The sequence below is a fragment of the Erinaceus europaeus genome, chromosome 8, assembly GCF_950295315.1.
Source record: "Erinaceus europaeus chromosome 8, mEriEur2.1, whole genome shotgun sequence".
In the NCBI taxonomy this organism is placed as follows: Eukaryota; Metazoa; Chordata; class Mammalia; order Eulipotyphla; family Erinaceidae; genus Erinaceus; species Erinaceus europaeus.
Window position 1 is genome coordinate 75,973,453 of NC_080169.1, and position 13,949 is coordinate 75,987,401.

Consider the following 13,949-nt stretch of genomic DNA (forward strand, 5'->3'; position numbering starts at 1 on the left):
AAGATTACTTGTCAACAGGGGTATTATTTTACACCATTCCCACCACCAGAGCTCTGAATCCCCAGTCCCTCCATTGCTGCCACCATAGTTCTCCCAATGCATGCAGTCATGGGTTAACTATCAATTGGTACAACTATCTGCCTAGATTTGTACATAATTGCCCCATTTTTCTCTAGGTCCAGTCTCCTCTTTTCCTCCAAGCCACTCATAAGCCTATTACTACATTCAAATGTTCCTCCCTTTATCCTCCTCTTTGAGTCCTGATGGAGCTAGAAGAGATCTGGAGATTTGTCCCCCCCCTTTTTCCCCCACAGTCTTGTCTTCCCTTCCTTTGTAAGTCACACGTACACCTATTGCTACTTCCTAATGTCCTTTCTTTTTTTCTCTTCTCTCTCTGGGTCTTAATGGAATTGGAGCTCAGAGCCCTCAGGTCATCTTTCCCTAGTACTACAGAAAATGTTTTTTCAACCAAAGTACTACTCAGCTCTGGTTTATGATGATGCTGGGGAATAAACCTGATATAAGAGAAACATGTAAAAGAATCCAAAGAAGAGAGAAGCGTATAATCAACTATCATAATTCAAGGGGTGGAAAATCGCCCATATAGATGACCATGCCAGTGGAACCACACTGTTTAAAGTTTTGAATTACATCCTGTCATCAACTCACTTACTCACAATTTCTTGTGCCTGAACCTCCAGATATTTACAAAGAGTGTGTCATTCGGTATGTTCCTATGGGCTGAGTTGAGAAACTGGTGTGTTGGTCATATTTGCTCTAATCATCACTATAAAAAAAAAAAAATGAAGTCTGCTGGAACGCACCATGAAGCTTTGAGTGAAGTACTTCCTGAAGTACTAGAAAAGTAGGCTTCAATGTCAAGAATGTATCTGTCAAGGATGTTGCTCATGACAACTGGGATGGTGGCAGAAAAATGACCAACCAGAGGAAGCAACTGGCCTCAATGGCTCAAGTGATTATTCTATACCGAGAAGGCCAGTTCATTGCTGAACATCCATCTGTGCTTGATTGCCACACAGCTTATATTGTTTCCAAGCTTGGTGAGTTAAAGGAGAGGATCACCATTCTAGGAAGAAGGCCCCAAGTTATTGAAATCTGGTGGTGTTGCCATTGTTGACGTGGTTCCTGGCAAAACTGAGTGTGCTGATAGCATCTCTATCCTTTACTGGGAATGTCTTGCTATTCATAATGTGAATCAATTGCAGTGACTGTCAATCAGAGCAGTGAATAAGAAAAGAAGGCAGCTAGAGCTGGCCAAGTTGTCAGGTCTACCTAGAAGGCGCAGGAAGATAATGAATATTATCCTTAATAGTTGCTACCCCAGTGGTGGAAGAACAGTCTTAGAACTGTTTGTCTCAATTGACCATTTAATAGTAAAAGCCAGGTTAGTAGTAGCAGTGCATTACAAAAACCTTCAAAAGGAAAGAAGAATGTTTAGTGGACCATTGTGATATATTATGTGTGGCAATTTTTAAGTTATTATTATTAGTTTTTAAATCAGTACTTCTTAATGGAAACAACCAAAACTCTGTCATAGAGTTTTGACACTCATCAGAACAAAGTTTAGTGAAAGACAATAAAATGAAATTTACCTCTGTAGAATGGGAAAAAAAAAAAAAGGAAAAGAAAGTAACAGTACAACTTCCCTTGAGCTAGAGAAATAGCTTCCTTGGGAAGGCACTTACTTTGCCAAGTATATGACCAGGATTAAGTCCCTGGTACATCACACAGGAGTACTACAGCATTGGGGGAAATATTGGTGCTGTGGTTTCACTTTGTCTCTATGTACTTGAAAAACTTTATCAGAATGACAAAATCTCAGGGAAGACCAAAAACAAACAAACAAACGCAGACAGACTAGCTGCCCTACATTTATATTTTTTCAATTCCAGTATCACTTTGTTGAGGAAATGTTAATTTATAGAATTTTTGTTGTCACAAGGATACTTTTCAACAGTTCCTCTAAAGTAGGTATCAGTATATTTTACCCTCAACCCAACCATCATTTTACTCTCCCATAAGGACTTAGGTTCTCAGCCTCTTAGCTAATGCACATGTTTTCCTCTCTTGACTCCCTGAATCTGCTAAGATAGATAAGAGTCCATTGAGCTGCAGAGGTAGATAGCATAATGGTTATGCAAAGAGACTTTCATGCCTGAGGCTTTAAAGTCCCAGGTTCAATCCCCCACCCCACCATAAACCAGAGTTGAGCAGTGCTCTGGTAAAAAAAAAAAAAAAAAAAAAAAATCCATTGAGGATTCACATCATGTGGGATTTGTCCTTATTCTTGTGGCTCATCTTGCTCAGTGGGGTTCCCTCTAGTTCCACCCATGTTGAAGTAAAGGAAAATATCTCATTATTTCTTATAACTGTATAGTATTCCATTGTGTATATGTTGTGTATATGTGACATAACTTTAACCATTCACCTGTTGTTGGATACTTGTGTTATTTCCAAATTTTAGCTATTATAAGTAGCACTACCACAAATATAGGTGTGCAGAGATCTTTTTAGGGGGGTTTTGTATTCTTTGGATAGATGCTTAGGAGATAAATGACTTGATCATATGGTAGGTTCATTTTTAATGTTTTCATCAAACGGTTTTCAAAGGGGCTCACTCAATTTGCACTATCAGTATCAATGTAGAAGGGTTTCCTTTTCTCCATGTCTTTGCCAGCACTTACTATTTCTAGGCTTTTAGATATAGGCCATTTTCACAGAAGTGAAATGATACTTCACTGGATTGCCCTCAATTTAAACCTACACTGGAGTCTGTTAAAATATTCTTATAGCCATGTTACTTAAAAGCATAGATACACTTATTAATATATATCCACATTTCATCAATTCTGGCATGCCAATAACCATGAAAAAATTTACTAAGAAAGTAAAATATGCTGCTGGGGACAGGGCAGTGGCTCATCAAGTAGAGTATGTGAGAGGTTCTAGGTTCAAACCTCAGGTCCCCACCTGCAGGGAGAAGCTTCACAAACAGTTAAGCAGTACAGCAGGTGTCTCTTTTTCTCTCCCCCTTTTGATACCATCCTTCCCTCTCTTTATCTATTGTTTATTTATTTATTTACCTATTTATCTGCCAGAACACTGCTCAGCTCTGACTTATGGGGGTGCAGAGGACTGAATCTGGGACTTTGGAGCTTCAGGTATGAGATTTGCATAACTGTTATGCTATCTACCCCCCACTCTCCCTTCTCTCTCAGTTTTGTCACTATCAAAAAGAAAAGAAAAAAGAGAGAGATAGCCACCTAGAGCAGTGAGCATTATTCAGGAATCAAAGATAGCCACCTAAAGCAGTGTATTCATTATTCAGGAACCAAAGCAATAGTCCTTGTGGCAATAAAAAAATGCTAAAAGTATCAGCAGTAAAATGCACCCTGATAAAATGTGAAATATGTGCATTTTATATAATAATGTGGCATTTGTAGTGTGATGAATGTCTACTGCACCCATAGCTTGAGATCAGGGTTCATCTCCACCTTTTCCATCTCTTCCTTCTGCACCTCCTTCTCCTCCTTCTTTTTGCCTCCGGAGTTAGAGGAGAATTAAAGAAAGGAAGGAAGATAGTAAAAGAAACAACTGTAGCAGTGCTCCACCACTCCTGAAGTTTCCCCTCTGCAGGTGGGGACCAGGGAGTAGAACCCGGGTTCTCGAGCAAGGTAATGTTTATGCTCTATTGGATGCAGTACTGCCTGGTTCCCATCGTTCATGTTTATTTTATCATTGTATCTATGGCCATTTCTTCTTCTTCTAGCGTTTGCCCTTCTTCCGTAGCCAGTCAACAGCGTCAGGTTGAGCCTGATGTAAAGTTTCGAGACCTCCTCTGAATCTGGAGAGGTAGGTGGCAGTCGTTGACTATGTGGGTCATAGTCTGTCTGTAGCCGCAGGGGCAGTTCGGGTCATCTCTGGCACCCCAGCGATGGAACACAGCGGCACACCGGCCATGGCCTGTTCGATAGCGATTGAGGAGGGCCCAGTCATAATGTGCTAGGTCAAAGCCGGGTTGGCGCTTGCAGGGGTCTGAGATGAGGTGTTTGTTCTTTACCTCAGCTGACTGCCAACTCTGTTTCCAAGAGTCTGGAACAGAGAAGTTCAGTGTAGGCGTAGGGGACCAGATTGGGTGACGAGATGTCAAGCGTTGGACAGGGTGGGCGAAGATATCCGCGTATATTGGCAGGTCCGGTCGAGCGTAGACGTGGGAAATGAACTTAGATGATGCGGCATCCCGACGAATATCTGGCGGGGCGATGTTGCTAAGAACTGGCAGCCATGGAACCGGGGTGGAACGGATGGTTCCAGAAATGATCCTCATGAAGGAATATAATTTGGAATCCATCAAATGGACATTAATATCCATTAATATTAATACATATGTTAAATAAATCTTTAAATATATGTCATTGTATTTTTATTGCAGTATAAATATCATTGAACATTATAATAATCTTAGATGTGCAACAAATAGAAATCCTTGAATGAACAAATAAACAAGCATATATATAGATCTAACTGTGGAGTTTGTCTTACTCTCCAAAGGTAAATAAGAAATGCTTAACTAATAAGTAAGAAAATTCATTTTTAAACAGCATTAACTGCTAAATTTGTGCTGAAAAATAATACTATTGTCTGACATTTATTTGTAAATGACACATCTATCTCTTTGGCAAGAAGTACTGGAAAAACTATTAAATTCTGATAAATAAGAACCACCCACCTCTAAGTTAAACAGTGGACTTGAAGCTTGATTTGTAAAAGCATAAATGAGTAATTTGAGTTGTTTAATATAACACATAAATTGGGTGGGGAGAGCAAGCTGTTATCACCTCCTACTCTTCTCTGTTTTTAAAAAGACAGTCAAATTCAGACCTATGAGAAAATAAGTTCTACACTTAAAAAAAAAAAACTATTAAGGTAGATGTCATTCTGTCCATGAGTCATTTTTTTCTCCTGTATAAAGTCATTTAAGAGGAGAAAATATTATCTCTATTCAGATTCATGCAGGTGTATTTAGGTGTGGTGGTTATTAAGCCAAATTCTTACACAGAAAGATGAAGTTCAAAGAATTCTATTTTCTATGGCAAGTTGCATCTTTAGTCCTAGTATTATTTTTTTAATGTGTCACCAGGATCTCTCATATACATGACACAGCTTAATACTAATTATATACTGAACCTACCTTTTCACCTTTTTTTTTTTATAAGAGAGAAAACACCACAGCTCCATCATTTATGGAGCTATCCCCTGAGTGTCCATGGTGCTTTCATGTTGCACGAGGGCTCAAACCCAAAGGTTCATGCTTGGTAAGTTGCTCACTACCTAGTGAGCTAGCTCCTGGCCTCTAGTTTTACTTTTTGGCTTATTTGTTCCCTTGTTCTTGTGATACGTCCACCTTACTTCTTATTCCTTTAAATCGCTATCACCACTAAAACCAAACATGGGACCACTGCTTGGCGTATCAGAAAGACAAACACTGTAACATTGGCTTTTGCAAGAAAGATATGACTATGTCAGTCTAAAGTCCAGTAAAGGTAGCAGTAATGTTCAGGTATACTTCTCCATTTCTTAGTTTCAGAAGTTATTTATACAGTCATACAAAGGGACTGAAATTTTTCATCTTGCTTATTCCTTGAAAAATAAGAGGTAGCTTTTGAGATAAACAGATTGGTTCCTTGAGGTAATCATGCCTTCTTGAATGTTGATGTGCTTTCTTCATGTTTCTTTCTTGTAATGGACTTTAAGCACTGCTGGCTGCCCTGAAGACAAAAGACAAGCAGGAACACAGGAACGTGTGTGAAGTTACTCTTGTTATCTCTTTGTAAATTCAGTTTTAACTACAAAGAAGTTACTACTTGAGTCTGGTGCCTTAGACCATTCAGCCATCCTGACACATACAAATTCAGTCTTAACATAGTTACCACCTCTAAAAAGCATTTCCTGAAAACAAAATGTGTGGGAGTTTGTCTAACCTTTGTCTAACCAGTTGACCGAATGTCACATTGTCTCATTCTATTAGGTCTATATCAGGTAGCTCTGTCCTTTTTGGTTAATGATGTCACAACAGCAATCCATCTAGTTCAGAAACAAAGTAGAGACTCTCATGCCTGAGGCTCTATAGTCCCAGGTTCAATTCTACCCCTCTTCCTGATCCCTACCACCAAACACTGGAGTTGAGCAGTGCTCTGGTAAAAATAAATAAATAAATAACAATAATAAATACATGAATCTGTATACTTATGAAGAGGCCTCCAAATTAGTTCCAAGAAATGTGGGTTGAAGAAGGGGAAACAGTTCAATTGGTAGGGCACTGGACCTGCATGCCTGCGATTTTGGGTTAGATCCCCAGTATCATACATACCAAAGTTTTACTTTGGTTTCTGTTTTTCTCTGTCTTATGCAAAACTCTCTCTCATATATATAATAAGTAAATATCAAAAATAATTATGGATATTTATTTTAATTGTCATGAAACTGAAAGGAAATGGAATTGAAAAAATAAAATGAATAGGGCCAGAAAGATAGCTAACCTGGGTAGTTATATTTGCTTTGCCATATACAACACCCAAGTTTGAGGCCACCATTTAGAAGGAAACTTTAAAGCTGTGCCGTTTTTCCCTCTCTCCCTCTGTCTGTCTGTCTCTGTCCCTCTCTTTCTGTTTGAAAAAGAGGGAAAAAGTCAGTTTGGAGCACTTAAACCCTGGTAACAGCAAAAATAAAGAAAAGAAAAAAATTAGACCAATAATTAATATAATTGTGATTTAAAAAATATGTGTGGGTGATAGATATATTTGCTTAGATAACTTAAATAAAGTGGTAGTAGGGAGGTAGTATAGTGGTTATGTAAAAAGACTCTCATGCCTGAGGTTCCAGTCCCCTGCACCACGATGAGCCAGAAGTAAGCAGTGCTCTGGTAAAAACAAACAACAAAATCAACTCACTAAATTTAAAAAATAAAAAAGAAAGTTCATAACAGTATATATTCAGATATATTTATTTTAGAAAGTTATATTATAAAAGTTAACAATGTTGGAAGGAGAAATAGTCTTTGCCCTCAAGAATTTTTCTGGCAGTAAGACATATATGATACCCAGGGCATCTTAAGAGAGGATCTGGTAGGGCTTGGCCATAGAATAAGTGACCTGCTAGGGAGGGGAGTATGCCTTGTCATATACATGGTTTGAGATTGAGGAGTGGCATGGCACTGAGGAAGTTTTAGTGCTATGTTGTCTGTTCTTTCTCACTATATATATTTACCTGAAATAAATTTTGAAAAAAATCAGTCTTTGAGTAGTGATATCCTGCAGGTTCGAGGCCTTGGCACCACCAACAAGGAAACACACATACGGGGGTGGGGGGCAGAGAGAGAGAAAGAGAGAGAGAGAGAATCAAAGAGTTAAGAATCCAGAAAAGGAACTGGATTTATTCTGACGGAGAGCACCAGGAATGTTGATGGAGGCATAGTGTTTAATCTTGACATTGAAGGTATATCTGAGAGTATACAGAGTGGGTACATTGATGATCTGCTGAAAAAATATTTGCAAGGCTGGAGAGGTAGCTTAGTGGTAAGAATGCTTGTTTTATATGTGTGAGGCTCTCAATCTGACTTCCAGAACCACATGAGAGAGCAACAAAGACAAAGACAAAGTGAGTAGAGTTCCATAGATGATGAGACAGACAGTACTTTGTGCTCTCTCTCTCTCTCTCACTTTCTCTCTCTCCCCTCCTCCTCCTTATAAAAATAAAATAAGTTGAAGAGGTAGCTTAAATGTAGATGCATGCATGAGACTCTGAGCTTGATTATCCACATCATATTAAAAAAATAAGCTGAATATGGGCCCCAGATCACGTCAAATTGATGGTGTTTACAGTCAACAATATTTATACACCTTTCCCATATTTGGGAGCTACTCTCTTCCCTGATCCAGCTTTATGGTCCTTTTTCCAGACATGACATCATCTCCCCAGACAATAACTTGGATCCACCTGCATATCAGAAGTCAAGCTCTGGGAAAACAAACAAACAAACAAACAAACAATAACACCACCACCACCTGCCACAAAACTAGTATAGTTATGGGCCCTTTGGAATATAACTAAAATAGGCCTACTAGCTATTTACAAAACAGAGACCCCAAATCTTCATCTGCAATATTCTAGCCTTTAGGTTCATGATTAGTCAACAATTTGTTTGGATTTATACGTTAACTCTTCTTTCAGCCACCAGGTACCAAATGCTACCATGATGCCAACCAGACTTCTCTGGGCAGATGACCCCAGCAATATGTCCTGGAGCCCCACTTCTCCAGAGCCCTGCCTACTAGGGAAAGAGAGACAAGCTGAGAGTATGGATCGACCTGCCAATGCCCATTTTCAGTGGGGAAGCGATTACAGAAGCCAGACCTTCCACCTTATGTACCCCATAATGTCCCTTGGTCCATACTCCCAGAGGGATAAAGAATAGGAAATCTATCAGGGAACGGGATGGGATATGGAGTTCTGGTGGTGGGAACTGTGTAGAGTTGTACCCCTCTTATCCTATGGTTCTTGTCAGTGTTTCTTTTTTATAAATAAAAATAAAAAAAATATGTGGAGTGACTATGGAAAAAAAGAAACCAGGAATCAACCTGCCAACATCCATGTCTAGCAGAGAAGCAATTACAGAAGCCAAAACTCCCAGCTTCTGCACCCCAAAAAGAAATTTGGTCCATACTGCCAGAGGGGTAAATGATGGAAGACAACCAGAGGGCTCTGTAACCTCCTTACACCAGGATCTGAAGCATTTGTTACCAGGAACCTTGTTTTTATATCATCACTAAGAGAGAAGCGGACCTGGAAAACACCAGAGGAAGCCAGGCACTGTTTCTTTTATCTGAGAAAGAAGAGGAAAAAAGTAAGGACACTCTACAGGGTGTGCCACCACTGAGCCTCTAACACTCAGAAGTAGTAATAGGTATAGGGGAGACTTAGAAAGGAAGTGAAGGCAGGACCATAGAAAAAATGGGATACATACAGTCAGCCCATTTAAAAAAGTCAGTCTGTAGACTGACCTTCAGAGAACTATTGCAGTTTCCAGTGGAGGAGGATAGGGACACCAAACTTTGGTTGTGGGAAGGATATGGAATTAAACCTCTATTATTTTATAATTTTGTAAATCAGTATTAAATCACAAATACATAAATAAATATAAGTGAGACCAAAGAGATACCTCACCTGGCAGGGTGTACATTTTATTATATACAAAACTTTGGGTCTGAGCCCCCGCACTATATAGGAGCACCACAACACCAGGGGAAACTCCATAGATGGCGAGGTAGCAGTAATGTAGTGTCTCCCTCTTTTTCTGTCTTTCCCTCTCCTTCTGTCACTATCTATCCATTTTTTTTAATGAAAAAGATAAGCCCTGGAGCAATCCTTCAGGCACTGTTGCAGCAAAATAATTGTTCTTCTTCTTATTATTATACCAGAGCACAGTTTGGTTCTGGCTTATGGTGGTGTGGAGGACTAAACCTGGGACCTCAGGCATTAGAGTCTGTTTGTGTAACCATTATGCTTTCTTCTACCCCACCCTACAGCAAAATCATTAATTAATTAAGGTGAAATAACTGCCTTTACTTCAAGGAAGTTAAATTACACATACAATAGTAATGTGATACTTATACAGAATGAATATATATTATATTTGGAAATAAATAATTTTTAGTATATGTAGTAATTTATTAATAAATATGCATATTGAATAACATACAATGTAATTATCAGGACTGAAAACTCCATCACAGAAAATTTTAAGGTTTATTTAGCTATTTATTTTGAGAGAGAGAGAGAGAGTAAACACAGCATTGAAGCTTCCTTCAGTGTAATGGGGGTTGTGCTCAAATCTGGGTCTTGTACATGGTAAAACAGCACACTATCCAAGTGAGTTATTTTGATGACCCAATTAATGAATGTTTAGCGGCATCTCTGACCACTATCCATGAGATCTCTGTAACATTTTCTTGAATCTCATGATAACTAAAAATCTCTCTAGATATTGCCAACTGTATGGGAGGCTAAAAAAAAATTAGCTTAACTAAAACTCACTGGTGGGACTAGGTGATGATTTGCCTGGTATAGAGCACATATTACCTGGATTCAAATCCTTGCTCCTCACTGACGGGGGGAAGCTTCAGAAGTGGTGGGGCAATGCTGCAGATGTCTCTTCTTCTTCTTCTTCTTCTTCTTTTTAAATTTATTTTTTATTTAAGAAAGGATAAATTAACAAAACCATAGGGTAGGAGGGGTACAACTCCACACAATTCCCACCACCCAATCTCCATAACCCATCCCCTGCCCTGATAGCTTTCCCATTCTCTATCCCTCTGGGAGCATGGACCCAGGGTCATTGAGGGTTGCAGAAGGTAGAAGGTCTGGCTTCTGTAATTGCTTCCCCACTGAACATGGGTGTTGACTGGTTGGTCCATACTCCCAGTCTGCCTCTCTCTTTCCCTAGTAGGGTGGGTCTCTGGGGAAGCAGAGCTCCAGGACACATTGGTGGGGTCTTCAGTCCAGGGAAGCCTGGCCGGCATCCTGATGGCATCTGGAACCTGGTGGCTGAAAAGAGAGTTAACATACAAAGCCAAACAAATTGTTGAGCAATCATGGACCCAAAGGTTGGAATAGTGGAGAGGAAGTGTTAGGGGGTACTCACTGCAAACTCTACTGTACTTTTGCTTTCAGGTATATATTTTGCACTAGTTTATGGATACGTATGAACATATGCTCTATCTCACAGAACCTGGTCTATATCTAGGTTTTGGGACTTTGTTAGAAAGTGAACCACCTGGGATGGAGTTAGAGAATACTATGAAAGGCAAGGTCTCACCTGAGTAATGAAGCTGAAGGGTTGTCATTCCACATGTGAAGTCTCTGGACACAGTCTAAGCTGAAGCATGTTGAGGTGGTAATTGTTGCGTTGGTGTCTCTTCTTCTTTGCCTTTCTCTCCCTCTCTCTGCCTTTCACCTTCTATCATTAAAAAAAAAAAAAGACAAAGAAATAAAGGAAAGAAGAAAGAAAATAGCTACTGGGAGCAGTGGAATTGTGCAGGTACTGAGCCCCAGTAATAACCTTAATGACAAGAAAAGAAAGCACTGGTTTATATATATTTTCAAAATTTCTTTACAAGGGGATAACAATTGTAAGTTAAAAAACTGTAAAATCTGCATTTTGCTTTTGAGTTTCGTCTTCAATAACCTTGTCTAAATTAGGGAAGTTTTTTTTGTTTGTGTGTGGGTGTGTGTGGTATAAAGTCCTTTATTTACTGAAACCTAGACATTTCCCATAATCAGTCTCTTTCCTTCATTCTTTTGCTGTTTTCACCTCTTGTGGGATAGCAGCTGCCTCTTAGAGAAACTTTTTACACTAGTTAGTGGTTTATTTAATTCTTACATGATATATTGATTTATTTAAGAAACTTTTCTCTATTAGTGATTCTATTTTTTGTTTATTTGTCTTTGTTTAGATAGAGACAGAGCAGTGCACTATCTGGGTAAACTATTTCACTGGCCCAGTGATTTGACTGTGTTGTACAAAATTATAAGATTTCTGGGGTATAATTTCACACCCATACTAGTTTGCAAGTCACTATAACCTCCACCAAAGTCTCATGCTGTCCCTATAATCACCATAGGATCTCACAGAACATGAGGGAGTTTGGTGGTTTCTTTTTTTTTTTTTTTTTTAAGTTCATTACTTAGTTGTCTATATTCCACATATGAATGAAGCCATCTGGTAGTTGTCCTTTACTTTAGTTTGCTAAGTTTCACTTAGCACAAACACCTTCAGTTTACTTAGCACAATCACTTCTAGCTGTGTTCAGTTCTGTCCATATGCCCCAGACAATACAATTGTACCTTGCAAGGATGTGGAGAAAAATGAACTCTGTTACACTATTGGTGCTGATGCAAATTGGTGCAGCCTTTTTGGAAAACAGTATGGTGAATAGTTAAACAAATAAAAATGGAAATACATTATGATCCAGCAATATCACTCCTAGACATATGCCCAAGGGGCATGAAAACTTATTCAAAAATGATTTATGCACCTTTAGGTAGGTGAACTTTTAAAGATTCACTGAAATCTGCTATCCACATGTCAGAAAAAATGAGCATGGACATACTGTGTTGAATACAATTTCAGGGGATTAAAACTAAGGTTCTCTGGACAGGAGTTCCTGAAATTTACTGAATTGCTATACTCTGTATTTTTCAGCTGGGTGGGTAACCAAAGGCTGGTGTCCTGAAGATCCATATTTTGGAGCCTCTTCTGTATTTACTTCAGAACACTGATAGTCAGGAGAAAATCTTTGTTTACCAAATTCTCCCTCCTGACATTAGTCAGTTTCAGCCAGATTCATCCCTGAAGAAAACTAGGACGAGCAAGGAAAGCTCAGACTCTTATCCCTCGCTCTAGTCTAGTTTAGACCAGCTTATTACCCGCTGGACTATCCAGATGAAAGAGTAGAACCAGGGTAAATCAGATAAGGTGGCAAGGTGGGTACTTGAAAACGCTGACCGTAAAACATAAAACAGAGAGAGTGGGACGAGGCTCATAGACTGGATCTAAAATGTACAAACGTGTGATAAACTCTACAACAAACCACTGGGTACCCACAGAGGCTTTCTAGAAACCCGCAGCCTTGTAAATTACAAGCCAGGATATTCTTTCCTTCTCTCTGCCTGATCAGAGAGAGCTGTGTGTCAGACTGTAAGCTTCCTGACTCACACAACCTGGGTGACAAGGTCAGTGCTCCCAGCAACTGATGACCTCTTCATCCACGCCTCTCCAGTAACAAATTCCCCAGGGACTGTCCCGCCCTGACCTGGCAGCGGGCATTAGTAATTGGGGGTGAATGAGGATCTGGGTGGCCCCTGTGTGGCAGCCAGTAAGATTCTCAGCCTGCCTGCTTGGGGAAAGGGAAAGCGGGCGGGAGGAGAGAGCTTTCCTTCCCGATAGGATAGGTGGAGAAAGATCGCTGCTGTGTGTCCTTCTTTCTGACTAAGGTGCTTCTGTTGCTCCATAAATAAAACGTCTCACTGCCTTCTTCGAGCTCTATAAAGGCAGCGGAACAGCTGTCCCGGGGGGCATTCCAGGCGGGATAGACAAAAGACAAAGCAGGTGAGATCCTCACAGGAGCCGCAGTCCACCCTGTCCGCTCGGCTGAATACTTACTCTAGGAGGCATCTAGAGCTGGGGTTGGCATGCAGTGGGGGAGAGGAGCAGACCGGCAGGGAGCTGGACAGAACTCCTCCCCTACCCCCCTCGAGAAGCTGAGCCAAGCAGGAAGGACCCTAGGAAAACAAACCCGTGGAAGAAATTTGCTCCACGCACCCAAAGTTCTGCCCCAAGGGAGCTGCGATTTGCTGCAGGAATTAGCTTGTGGCGCACGCAGCCTCCTCACGTTCCAGGGTCTGTGTTTCTATCTAGTCCTCACTGCTAGCTCTCCGAGTCCCAACCCGGATTTAGGGAGATTTCAGAACGCGGACAGCGCCCCGACTGCCAGACAGAAGGGACTGGGTCAGGCTCCGGAACCTTTCACCCCTTCCATTACCCACCCCTTGCCCCCGCCCAGCCCCAATTGAGAACTCACTCCCTTCAGAGTCCAGGAGCAGGGAGGGCAGGGTGGGGGGACTGAACGGTGAGGGCAGCAGGTTCAGGGGACCCAACCCGAAGGATCTCTGCTGCCCTCCACATCCCTCACCCCTCGGTTGCAGGCTGGCTGTGCGCGCCCAGGGGCGCCTTGCCCAGAGCGGCGAGGGCGGTACAACAGGTGGGCTCAGGAGGCAGCCAAGGGGCGCTCAGCTCTCTTCCAGCGGCTTCTTCACCTCTGATCGCTTCTCTCACTCGAGCCCCTCCCTCTTCTTTGTCCTCCACTTCGCAG

General features: G+C 40.8%; 1 protein-coding gene and 1 long non-coding RNA gene across 3 annotated transcripts in view; one reads left to right on the forward strand and one right to left on the reverse strand.

Moving 5' to 3' along the window:
- Positions 1-5,594: 5,594 nt before the first annotated feature.
- Positions 5,595-13,915, reverse strand: LOC132539917 (uncharacterized). Of its 2 annotated transcripts, none has more exons than XR_009551207.1 (3): positions 13,659-13,915; positions 10,895-11,035; positions 5,595-5,789 (listed from the first exon to the last, which is right to left on the reverse strand). It is a non-coding gene; the product is annotated as an uncharacterized LOC132539917 (long non-coding RNA). The 2 variants fall into 2 exon arrangements; XR_009551206.1 differs by lacking the exon at positions 5,595-5,789 and adding an exon at positions 10,381-10,623.
- SLC26A4 (solute carrier family 26 member 4) overlaps positions 12,930-13,949 on the forward strand; it is a 63,946-nt gene continuing 62,926 nt past the window's right edge. The window contains exon 1 of the mRNA XM_007528309.3: positions 12,930-13,186. The gene's annotated coding sequence lies outside the window, so the exon portion shown is untranslated. The remainder of the gene's footprint in view (positions 13,187-13,949) is intronic.